We start from the raw sequence: 12,534 nt of genomic DNA on the forward strand, positions 1-12,534 counted from the left end.
CCACTCCCTCCTTTCTTCCCCCTGCTCCCCTCTTCCCTCTCCCGTGTTCCTTCCCTCTTGCCCTGCTCCCTTCTCCCCCCTTCCCTAGGCCAGCACCCTCCTCCTTTCCCTCCTTCCTTCCTTTCTTTCCTTCCTTCCATTCTTGCTTTCCTTTCTTTTTTCCTCCCTTACTTTCCATTCTTCCCTTTCTTTCTTTCCTTCCCTTTCTTTTGTTTATTTCTTTTTCTGTTCTTCCTTTCCTTCCTTTTCATTTCTTTCCCCTCTTCCTTCCATTTCTTTTCACTCTTTCCCCTCTTTTCCTCCCTTTTCTCTCCCGCAGCCCCTCCTCCCGCAGCGCCCACGGCAGAGCGGAGCGCGGTGCGGGCCCCGGGCCGCTGCCGGGGGCTGCAGAGCCGGGTAGGGCCGGGGCTGGCACCGGGAACAGGGAACCGGGAGCGGCATCCGGGAATTGGGATCAGCGGCTCCATCACCACGGACAGCTCCCGCCGGGCGGGCTGGGGGGGGGTCGGGATCGGCCTTCAGCGGGGGCTCGGGGGGGTTTCAGGGGGCAGAGGGGCCCGCAGATGGCTGGGGAGGGTCCATCCCCGCTGCCCCCCCGTCCCCAGGCGGGGTCTGGCGTGTGAAGGTCGCAGCGGGCGGGGGAGGCGGCGCTCGCCGGGGCTCTGCGGCACCGAGCGCTCCCCGCGCCGGCTCCGGGAGCTCTGCGGGAGGAGCGGGGGGAAGCCCTGGAGCAGCCGGGCTGTCAGCAAGAGTTTGGGAGACCCCCGGCATCTCAAATCCTTGCTCTTGGTGCTCTTCTTCCTCTCTTTCTCCCTTCTTCTCTTCGCCTCTCTTGTCCTCCCACCCGCCCGCTTTGATCTAACGCTTGGTGCATTGCTCACAATGAATAATAAATTGTTTGAAACCTTATTAGAAATTACATTTATGGGGGAAAGTAGACTTTGTATGGGCTGCATGACAGTGCCTGGCTGCCATCCAGACTCTGAGCTCCTCTTGGAGGGATTACAGCTGGAAATGGATTAGTAAACTGCGAAGAGAAAAAAAAAAATAAAACAACAAAAAAAACCCCAAAACCCCAAAACTGCTGGTGCTAGAAAAATCCCTGCCACAGCTCGCATGGAAAAGCAGAGGGCTGCTGAGGGGGGAGGGCTAACTCCTTGCTCAGAAGGTGCTGAGAAGGCTCTGTCTGTGCTCACAGCCTGAATTTTTAAGCAGCTGATCTCGAGAAAGGCAAAACCCTCCTCACAAACTGCCGGGGTGCCTCCAGCCCGGGCCGCCCGGACAGCTCCTGGTGGGGTGTGTGCGGCTGGGGAGAGTTGGGGAAGTCTGAGGGACAGGGTTAAACTTTGCCGAGCACATGGAGCCTCGCACCTCTCTGCTGGCTCATTAATATGATGCTGTCATAGGACTGCAGCACTGCAGTCAGAGCAGAACTCGGATTTAGCCACGGATCTGCCGGGTTGGGCTTCCAAACACGGGCAGCTCCAGCCACCGGTTCACCTCTGGAGCTTCAGATTACCCACACAGGACCAGGATTTTATGCTAATGAAGCAATCACGGATTCTAAACCTGCTTCATTAATTGAACTGAAAGTTTTTGCCACGGGCACAAACCCCTTCGGATTTCATTGGGAGTCAGAATAAAATTCCTGCCTATCGGGGCATTGCATTTTGTTTCTTTTTAGGGAAAAAGATACATTTTAAACTGGCTTATTAATGAGTTTTTTCCCCCTGATAATAAAGACTGTGAGGGGGGAACAGATCGTGGTTTTATCCTTGAGGAAAACTCACTGTATGAGGAACCACACGGTTAACAGAGGTGCTTGGCAGCTTTTATTATCCTTTTAATCTCCTGAAAACAAGGAGTGGCAGATGGAACTTTGTAATAAAGCTCCCTCTCACTGAACACCTCGGTGTTTGAGATCCTTTACCCCCTATGCAAAATAAATTGTTGCTTTATAATCAAGCAGCGCTAGGTTTGATTTATTTCTTTAATAGTGATACCGAGCAATGCAAACTTCCCCATATATATATACATGGATTGCCTTAAAAGTTGGGATATTTAGAGGAGGAGAAGCTGGCATTCACAGAGGTGTTCCGTGCAGAAATTCTGAAATAAAATTCATGGTTTTAATTGAAAACAGAGCCTAGCATGTGAATTCCTGATCTCTGATCAGATGCAGGGGGACAGGGCTCCTGCTACATTATCCTGAAGGTGATTTGAAGGATAAAGTGAGTCAGGGAAATCAGTCTGAGATGTTCCCTCATTTCTGATGAGTAATTAATCCCTCTTCCCTTTCTGTCCATCTCTGCTCTGGAGATTTTGGAATTCAGGCTGATATTTCTGCCTAAGGAGAACTTTTTTCGCCTCAAAGTTGACCAAACAAGAGCTGCTGCCTCGGAGCAAAGCTGATGTCTCAGGATTGAGGCAGGAGGAGGGGAGGAAGGGACACTCCCATGGAAAGGGAGAGCAGCAGCATTGATTTCATCTAATTAGCCACTATTGACAAACCTGCAGGGATGGCAGGGGGAAACTGAGTCCTGCAGCTCCCTTGAAAAATAAGGGAAAAGGAAGGAGAATACAGAAGGTGGAGCAGCACAACAGCCTGGCTGCTCCCGGGGAAAGGAGATCAAAACATAGCCAGTGATAATGAATTAATTTGAATATATTAAAAACAGACTGAATCAGTCGGGAGGAATAAGAGGGGGGGTTGGGCGGGGTTTTTTTACGGTGTTGAGAGGCAGCAGAATGAAGACACAGGGCAGGAAAAGCAACGTGGTTGGAGCTAGTAAAGATTATTTATCAGCTCTAAGGGTGTTTGTCTTGGTCAGTTTTTAACATAAGCCTGGTTTAAGTTTAAGCAATCCAAGCCTAAATAGGTCTTAATGATACCCATGCGAGGAAGGGTGAACAGCGACATCAGACGGAATTTTGTCAGAGAGGAAAAGGAGTCAGGAAATGAGGATTTGGTCCATTTTTGTTGCCCACCACGCAGTGATGTAACCGGGTGTGACTCTCCAAGCCGCTGGGTTTACCCCCGGTTGTGCCCCCGGAGCCCCCGCTGTCCTGTGGGGTCACCCCAAACTCACCAGCAGTAACGTCCCAGGGTATCAGAGGCTGAAACTGGTCTGGTTCCAGCTGAGCCAGGACGGGCATTTCAGCCCAGCTGAGGATGTGTCCTGAGACATTTAAACGGCCACAGCCAGGGAGGAAAAAGGGGATTTATGGACCAAGGGCCTCGTCCTGCACTGTTGGATGCTCCTTGAAAAGGGATTTCATCCCTAAGGAAGCCCAGGAGTGCCCAGCACAGGGCAGGACAGCCCAGGGCCGAGCAGGGCTGGTGTCCTCCTGCTCCCTCCTCCCTGGAATTTTAACAGGATTTGCTTCTTCCTTGTCATTTTTTCAGGATCTTGAGATCTGAAGGATCGGGTTTGGGGTGAGTGGGTTGATAAGGGATTTTCCCGTTCACAAAAGATCTTCAGCATCCTCAGGGAGGTTTGAAGCGAAGAGGGAAGGGGATGGAGGGGAGAGACTGAGCCCTGGGCATTTTGGGGTTGGAATGGGATGCCCTTTAAGGTCCTTTCCAACCCAAACCATTCCAGGATTCCGCTTCCCCTCTGTGCTGCTGGGAGGGCGGGGAGCCTGGGCTGGGGTGGGGATGTCACTTTTTGATCTCACAGCACAAACACAAAGGTCCTGCTGGGCAGCGCCTGTGCTCTGAAAAATTGATGTGTTCCTTTTATTTCTGCTCGAAGCTGGACTCTCCCCGGGCAGAGCTGGAACACAGCAGCGTTTTCCTAACGCAGCCCACTTCTCATCATTCCCTCTGAGCCGGCTGAGGTACTCCAGGACCTTAAATCAAGCACTGCCAGACACCCGGCTTATTTTCTTCATGCAGAAATGCTCTGTGTTGCATTTGAGGGTGAAATATTCCTGAAATCCCAGCCCTGAGGCAGAATTTTCATTCCACTCACCAGTGAAGGAAAATTTCTTGCAAATTCCTACAAATCATCACTGAGCTCGTTGTTGCTTTCACTTTCCTGGATTTATCCGCTGCAAGAGCTGTTCGTGGAATGATGGAATGGTTTGGGTTGGAAAAGACCTTCAATCCCATCCCATCCCATCCCATCCCATCCCATCCCATCCCATCCCATCCCATCCCATCCCATCCCATCCCATCCCATCCCATCCCATCCCATTGGCCCAGGTGGCTCCAAGCCCCATCCAGCCTGGCCTCGTTAAACATTCACCCTGAAATTTCCTGCAGTGTCAGCACCAGGAATAATTTCACAGCTCCAGACACACTTCAGGCATTTACTCACTTCAGAAAACGAAACTTTTACCAGGCCGCCCACATTTTCCTGGGGTGTTTTCCCTGCATTTTTGAAGCCCTGCATTGCACATTGATTTTATAACTCCCGGGATGTTCTCTTTCCTGGCCACCTCCTGCCGTGATTCCAAGGGCCACTTCTTTAATCTGGAGGAATTCACGGAGGATGCTGAATTATTCCATCAAGGGCTTGGAGTCTGGAGCCTGGAGTCTGCTGAATTATAATAGAAATAACCGAAATGTATTCCAGCAGATTCCTGCAGCTTTGTGCACTGTTCTTTGGGATAACAGGGACAGGGTGGCAGGGACAGGGAGATCTTGTGCCTCCAGCTCCCTGATATTCACGGCTTTGATTTTCCACCAATAAATTCCAGCAACTTTTGGAATCCTTGGCCAGCAAAAGCTCTGTCTGTGCTCCTTAACCGGGTGTTGAACTCCTCTCCACTGCTTCTTTTAACTGCCCTTTAACCAATTAATTATAGAACTGGGATGAACTTGTCATGTGAATCATGGAATCACAGAATCCTGGAATCACAGAATCCTGGAATGCTTTGGGTGGGAAGGGACTTTAAAAATCCTCTAATCCCAGCCCTGCCATGGCCAGGGACACCTCCCACCGTCCCAGGGTATCCCACCCTGGCCTTGGGCCCTGCCAAGGATCCAGGGGCAGCCACAGCTCCTGTGGGAATTTCATCCCAGCTGCTCCCCACCTTCACAGAGAGGAATTCTTCCTCAATATCCAATCTAAAATTGCCCTCCTTCATCTTAAAGAGCCAATTCAGCACCCCAATGACCTGTGACCCTTCTCAGCGACGTTTCTGGAGCGATGGCCATATTCCCTGGACAGATGTTGGAAAACTTGGGTCCTACCAGAGAATTCCTTTGTAGATCCCAGTGTCAGAGAAGCTAAAACCCGACAGGGCAGAGATGAGAGTGCCTGGAACAGCCTCTTCCAGGCAGGAAGAGTTTGGAGGTGAGTTTGCAGGGTCAGAACAAGCTCCCATTTATTCAAGGAAAAGAATGAACTCCAAGGAATCCCCTGAGCCTCAGTTTCCTTTCTTCTGCACCATCAGCTGCAGCGTTCAGGCACAAAACCCCTGCCAAGCATCAGCTCTGAGCCACGGAAAGCTCGGATTTAACTGGCCTGGATGAGAAGCAGAGGAAGCAGCGTGGGTTTGTCCCTCGCTGCCCCCGGGCTGTGGCTCTCTGCTCCCTTTCCCACGTGTGCTGTCTGATGTCTCCAGCTGAAAATTGCCTCCCAGAAAATTACAAATCCAGGTCAGGGTAGCGATCTTCTGGCGAGAGAGTGATCAGAAATAGCTCTTCCTATTGCGTTTGCAGAGGGGTTTTTTTGCAGCCTTCCCTTTCTAAAAATATCCCTGTGAGAAGTGGCCGCACTTGTGCCTTTGCTGACCATTTTTCCTGGAGCTCTGCGTCCCCCATGACGGTGCTGCCATGGGGCAAAGCTATTTTTAGGGTGTTGCTTCCCAGGAAAGAAAGGAGATAGATTCTCAGGTTGGAAATTAGAGGGAGTCAGCCACAACAACAGCACCTGTCACGTTTGTCGTCACTCACTTGTGTCACGCCAGCAATAATTGCAGGAATTATTGGGAGAAAAGTCCGATTTTTCAATACATTGGCAGCACCTGGATGGGGAAATCCCACTGCCTGGGCTCGTGTGCAACAGCCCTGAGATCTGGGATCAGTTTGTCCAAATTCTCTCCTCTCCAGACTGGCTTGCTCAGAATATTCGGAATATCCTGGAAACTCTGGGACCGGTGGGTTTTAGCACAGTAAAACTGCTGGTGGGGTAAATGGAGCTCAGAGCTTTGGGTCGTGCCCAGGCTCGGAGGCTGGGGAGCTCTTGGGTAAATTGAAAGTGGATTTAAAATCGAAATTAAAATCGAATTTAAAACCAACATGAAAACCAAATTTAAAACAGAATTTAAAATCTGTGGTGCTCCCCTCATTTCAGGGAGATGCCTACAAACGCTTTATTTGGGAATAGACCCTGAACTGTAGATCCGGATGGGATTTGGGATGAAATCCTTCCCTGTGAGGGGCTGGGATGGAATTCCCAAAGGAGCTGAGGCTGCCCCCAGATCCTTGGAAGTGTCCCAGGCCAGGCTGGAGCACCTGGGACAGGGGGAGGTGTCCCTGCCACGGCAGGGCGGGGATGAAATGCTCTTTAATGTCCCTCCCAACCCAAACATTCCATCATTCCCTATCTCCCAGGACTTCTGGGATGCCCAGCCCGGCTCTGCAGCAGCTCCTGGTGATGGATGAGAGCTCTCCGTGCTTTCTGTGTGGCCTCAGCCCCTCCAGGTGGATCCGCGCTCCGTCCCCCTTCCCCGCCCCTTTGCTGCCCTTCGCTGAGTGGTTTTTATCAGCGGCAGGAGAAACGCGCTCCAGCGTGGGTGACGCTGCTGCCTGCAATGAAGGAAACATCGCCGCCGCCGGTCTCATTTGTGTCTGGGCTAATTACCCTCCCGCTGGAGCTTTAATTGATCTGCGTGGAGGCAGCAAGGCGAGGCTGCAGCTCGGTGACAGCTCCGCGCGGTGCAGGGACTCCTGATTTTTCTTTTTAATTGGTGCAGAAGGAAGAGCCCACCTTGCTGCTGAGCCCTCTGAGGCTCGGTTCTTATGGAGATGCTGCCTATAAATGCGATTTATTTTCCCGATGCAATGCCTTGAGCAGAGCTGGAGAGGTTTTTCCAGGTGAGAAAGTTGCACAGCAAAATTAAGAAAGAAGGGCCTGTCCAAGCAGAAGAACCTGGAGGGTTCACCTCGTGCTTATTGTGGAAAAAAAAAAAGAGAGAGAATTTAATAATATTAATTATCACTTTGGCCCGAGAGCTCAGAGGAGCCTGAGCAAGCTTTGTACAAAAATCTGAGCTGGTTTTGGCTGGAATTTCACTTTAATTTCTCCAGTCTTGTTCTCTTAACATCTAAAGAATATTCTTAGCAGAAGTAACTGTAAGCTGATTAGGAGGGAAGCAATAAATACAAATCAAATCGAATCATGCAGAGACTCCCAGCAAGAAAATCAATAATTTCAGTGATGTATTTTTAAACTCATGTTATTAGGAAAAAACACACACAGCTTCTTCAAGTCTTGATTAAGCCGGAGCTGGGAGTTCCTTTTTTGTCTCAGAGTCCTCAGATGGGGTAAAAACCAGAATTTTAAACACATTTAAAAGAAATTGTGTGAATTTGCACCAAGTCAAAGCTGGAACACGCAGGACATAAACCCAGGACAGCCTGGGAAAGCCACAAATCCTGAGGGAGAGGGATGATCACAGGGAGCTGCCTGTGGCAATCCTGAAATGATTCCATAATCTGATTTAAAAATGGCAAAACCAGAGGTAATTTTTAGTGCTCATTCTTTTGTTTTTTAAATCAGTGCCTGTTCTGGGCAGCTGCACATTGGATTAGCTCAGAGACTCCACGTCTGACCTAAAGCAGGAGCTCGTTTTCCATTTGGGATGGAAGGAAAGGCCATCAAAATGTGCTTTTCTGAATTCGCCAGCATCAAATGCAATTCTACATTCCCTGAAATGATGAAATTCACTGCGGTCCTGGAGCCTCCTCTTGGCTTTGAGTGATGGATCCTCCACCAGCACGTTCACCACAGAATTCCTTAAAATCCCCGTGGAAAAGGAGTGTGGGAAGGACCTCCCAGGGTAGAAAACACCCCAAAGCCCAGAACTCCAGGTATTCAGAATTCCAGGTGGCCCTCAGGGGTGCTGGGCTGAGAGTGATGCCACAAGACCATGGATGAGTTTCCTGCATTCCTTCCTTTTTCATTCCAAGCCTCAGACCGACCTTGGCTCTCGTTAACTGACTCCTTGTCAATTAATTGCATCCGGAAAAGACGTGGAGAAAATAATTTCAAGGTTATCACTGTAAATCTCAAGGTCAGCACACTCTGCACCGTCCCTGGAGCTGCTCCTGGCCTTGGCAGGGCAGGCTGGGGCTGGAATTCTCTCAGGTGAGGGGTTTAGAATCACAAAGTGAAGCAAAACAAAACTGCCCCAACTGATCCCTGATTGTCTCAAATGCCCAATGGAATTTTTGGGTGTTTGTGGAGAACGGGGGAAAGCCTTGGCCAAAAAATCTCATTTCTTCTGAGATCTGCTCCTCACTGCATCCCCTCCTCCCGAGTCTCTGCCTGGCAGGGACCTCTCCATCATCACCAGTGGCCAGGATGGGAACAAAGCCATTCCCGTGGCTCACGCCGCTTTTCCTGCTGATTTTTTCCCTGTTTTGATGTGATCCCAGTGGCAGAAACCACCCCCATCCCCCAGATTCTGCTTTCCCCTCTCAGTCCCCCACAAATGTCACCGTTTCTCCCCGTTTTAGCTGCGTCCCGTGGTTACAATTCCATCAGGGACACAGAGCTCGTGCTGTGGCCCCACTCACAGCTCACCCCTCACCCGGGCTGGCCCTGGTCACATCCCTGCCCTCTCCCTGCATCCCGGTTTTCCCCAGCTCCCCTTGGCAGCTATGGATTACCCAACTCAGCAGAGACCAGGCACAGCCTTATCCAGCTCCTCCTTTGGGTGGAACTCCATGGATGAATCCCCAAATTCAGCCTGGGGCAGCTGCTGGGATTTCCCTGGGATTTTCGTGCTCCTTTCCCACAGAACTCCCCGCTGGTGGCACGGATCTGGCACTCAGTCAGATCTGGCCATGAATGAGGCTCCGTAAATGGCTTTTCCAGATGAAATTCCCTCCCCTGCTCCCTCTGGCAGGTGTGGAATAAACCCCGCACACTCAGCCTGGGGAGTGCAGGAGCAGCAAACCCCGCATAAAATCCCCTTCAGGGGGGAAGTGAGGCGTCATTCCGGGCCAGGAATGGGCCTGGAACTGGGGTTGGGACACTCTCCCTGCTCCTCCCATGGAAAGCAGGAGCAGCTGGATGCTTTTGGCAGGGAAGAGGCTCTGCAGAGCCGCCGTGGAGAGGGAAGGAGGTCCCGGGGGGGCTGCTCCCGGCAGAGGGAAAAGGAGAGCCCTGCACAGGGTGGGGGAGTCGGGAGGGCAGGGAAGGAGCGGCTTCTCGGCCTCCTGAGGACAGGGAAAGGAAGGAATCTGCCTTTCCAAGCCAGGCTGGGATGAGGATCTGGCCAGGACCCACCACACGCTCCCCAGCTTCCTTCCCTCGTTTCACTAATTAAACTAAAAAATTTTTTTTTAAATTCACATTTAAAATTCGTGGTGCTGCACTCATTTCAGGGAGATGCCTACATTTGCTTTATTTGGGGATAGAGCCTGGAGCTGTAGATTTAGATGGGATTTTGGGAAGAAATCCTTCTCTGGGAGGGTGGGGAGGGGCTGGGATGGAATTCCCAGAGCAGCTGGGGCTGCCCCTGGATCCCTGGCAGTGCCCAAGGCCAGGCTGGAGCCCCCTGGGACAGTGGGAGGTGTCCCTGCCCATGGCAGGGGTGGGATGGGGTGGGATGAGATTTTAATCCCTTCCCACCCAAGCCAGTCTGGAATTCTGGGATTCCCTTTTTGATGTGTCCGGTGCAGCACTGTGGGACTTTGGAATTCTTCTCCGAGCAGCTCCTGTCTCAATAACTGCAATCCCTGTTAGGAAAACCTTTAATGCAGCCATGGAGTCCCACAGCTGGAACGTGGCAACATTCCCTGGATCCCCCAGCATTTCCCGTGGAGATAAGGACCCTGCTGGAGTTGGGATGGATTCGAGCTGCTCCCAGATAAGGGAGGGGCTGTTTATCGCTGTTATCACCCCTCAGTGCTGGAAACCACTCGGGTGTGAAATGCTCGGCTCTGGGTGTGCCTTGGTGTCACCTTCATCCCCCACAGCAAAGTCGGGGAATCCTGGAATGGTTTGGGGTGGAAGGGACCTTAAATCCCATCCCATCCCACCCCTGCCCTGAGCAGGGACACCTCCCACTGTTCCAGGGTGCTCCAGCCTGGCCTTGGGCACGTCCAGGGATGGAGCAGCCAATTATTTTTGGATTTATCAGGCAAATCCACAATCCGAGGGATTTTTCTTTGGAAGGAATTCCCCTTCTCTCTCACCCCTCCAGCATCACCCTCTGACCCTGCCGGGTCCCACAGCAGAGGTCGTGGAACCCCCTGAGCACAGCCACAGCTCAGGACAAAAATGATTCCTAAGAGTCCCCTGGCTCCCTAAAATAAATCTGGGTTAAAAAAAAAACCAAAACTCCCTTCTCCTGAATATTTTGGTGACTTTATTACACCACCCCCACTGTTCCCCTCGGAAGCAGGGATGAACGTCTTGGTACTTCCCAGCAGAATATACAGCATGGAAAATTTATACTTAAAATACAAAATTTACACTTCAAGTCCAAGTTCAGGAAACCTTCAAGTGGGTCCCAAGGAATTCCTGCTCCATTTTCCTGCGTTCCCAGGCCAGCAGCTGCCCCTGGGGCTGCTCGGGTGATAATTCCAGTGCTCAGCACCCAACACAATCATTTGTTTGCTGTGTGGTGTCCTCATTAGGTTTTAATGCTCTCCACCTCTCTGCTGCCCTTAATTACAGGAATATTTAAAGAAACTTCTCACCACTGTTGATTTATTGTCTGGAGGAATCCCCATCTTCTTTCCCTGGTGCTTCCCTCAGCCCCAGACCTTTTTCCATTCAGAAAGAGGAGCTGGGTGGGATCGTTTTAAACATTTCCTTTGTCCCTGGTGCCACGGGGATTGTCCCCCCAGGTCACCCCACTGCTGCTTCCAGCCTGGAGTTGTGCTGACACAGCCCAAACTTGCTGACACAGACACCAAGCCCAAGAAAATCCCTTTTAGCGTTAAAATCCGCGTGCCAAGAGCAGCTTTTCTTTCCATTCCCATCTGCAGGAAGGGCTGGAATCCTCTCAGGTCGTTATTTTCCCCCTCACAGGAGCTGAGCTACCTCCTTCAGGCAGGGAAAGGGAACGCTCTGCGTGCCAGATCTGATCTTCCCTCGCAGATTTTAAGACGAAAAATATCTTTTAATTGGGATGAAGAGGCTGGGAGTGGAATGTGGAGGGAATGGAGGCAGGACTGGAGCAGCTCCAGAGAGAACCCCGTGGAGGGGCTGGCACAGGGATATTGGTGGGCACAAATTTCTCTTTCAGAGTAGCAATCACTAGGTCCCAGAGGTCCAGGAGAAAAACAAAAACCCTGCCTGTGCTTTTGAAATGTTTCTGTGCAAATAAATCCTGGGGGGAGCTCTGCAGGGACAGAGAGGGGCTGGGGAGAGCTGAGATCCAGCAGCTTTCCACGGCCAAGCTCTGCTCTCCCGTGGTGCCACAGAGACTTCAGCCCCTCCAGCACGGCCCTGCCGCCGTCCCTGGCCTTGGCAGGGCTGGGAGAGGCTCTCCTTGAGCTCTCCTTCCTTTTCTTTAATGCTGGAAAGCAGCACATTTCTCCCTCTGGAGAGTGTGGATTTTTTTTCTCTGGATTTCAGGGTGTTTTCAGGATATTCCGTATTTTCAGGAAATCGTCACTTTCAGTACATCTGTATTTTCAGGATACCTGTATTTTCAGGATATCTTCATTTTCAGGATATCTTCATTTTCAGGATATCCCTATTTTCAGGATATCTGCATTTTAAGGATACCTATACTTTCAGGATACCTTTATTTTCAGGATACCTATACTTTCAGGATATCCGTATTTTCAGGATACCTGTATTTCCAGGATATCTGCATTTTCAGGATACCTGAACTATTTTCAAGATACCTGTATTTTCAGGATATCTATACTTTCAGGATATCTGTATTTTCAGGATATCTTCATTTTCAGGATATCTTAATTTTCAGGATACCTGTATTTTCAGGATACCTATATTTTCAGGATATCCATATTTTCAGGATACCTGCATTTTCAGGATACCTATACTTTCAGGATACCTGTATTTTCAGTACATCTGTATTTTCAGGATATCTTCATTTTCAGGATATCTGCATTTTCAGGATACCTGTATTTTCAAGATATCTATATTTTCAGGATACCTATATTTTCAGGAAATCGTCACTTTCAGGATATCTGTATTTTCAGGGTATCTGTATTTTCAGGATATCTATATTTTCAGGATATCTGCATTTTCAGGATATCTGTATTTCCAGGATAATCAGGCCCTGTGCTGTCAAAGCCCCCTCCCACCCCAGGGCACTCAGAGATGCATTTCCCAGGTGAAATATCTCCCTTTACACACCCAAAATCTCCTGCTC

This window comes from Aphelocoma coerulescens, chromosome 22 (assembly GCF_041296385.1).
Source record: "Aphelocoma coerulescens isolate FSJ_1873_10779 chromosome 22, UR_Acoe_1.0, whole genome shotgun sequence".
Lineage (NCBI taxonomy): Eukaryota > Metazoa > Chordata > Aves > Passeriformes > Corvidae > Aphelocoma > Aphelocoma coerulescens.